This window comes from Myodes glareolus, chromosome 24 (assembly GCF_982192425.1).
Source record: "Myodes glareolus chromosome 24, mMyoGla1.1, whole genome shotgun sequence".
Classification (NCBI taxonomy): domain Eukaryota; kingdom Metazoa; phylum Chordata; class Mammalia; order Rodentia; family Cricetidae; genus Myodes; species Myodes glareolus.
The window spans coordinates 1,421,837-1,422,046 of NC_142049.1; positions in this window are offsets into that span (position 1 = coordinate 1,421,837).

Here is a 210-nt window from a genome sequence, read left to right on the forward strand (position 1 = left end):
GTTTCACTGTAGTTAGAGCAGGATTCCGGACGCCAGGAAGGTGGTTTGGTAGATAAAGCATTGCCTTAGATGACTGATAAGGGCTGAACTGGTCTCTCTACCTCCTTTCTTCTGGTCCCAGCCGCTGGATTCCAAGGTTTCCTCTAGGTAAAATCTGGCGTGGGCGGAGCAAGGAGGCCCTAGCTAAAGCTGGGCTGGGCTGGGCTGGGC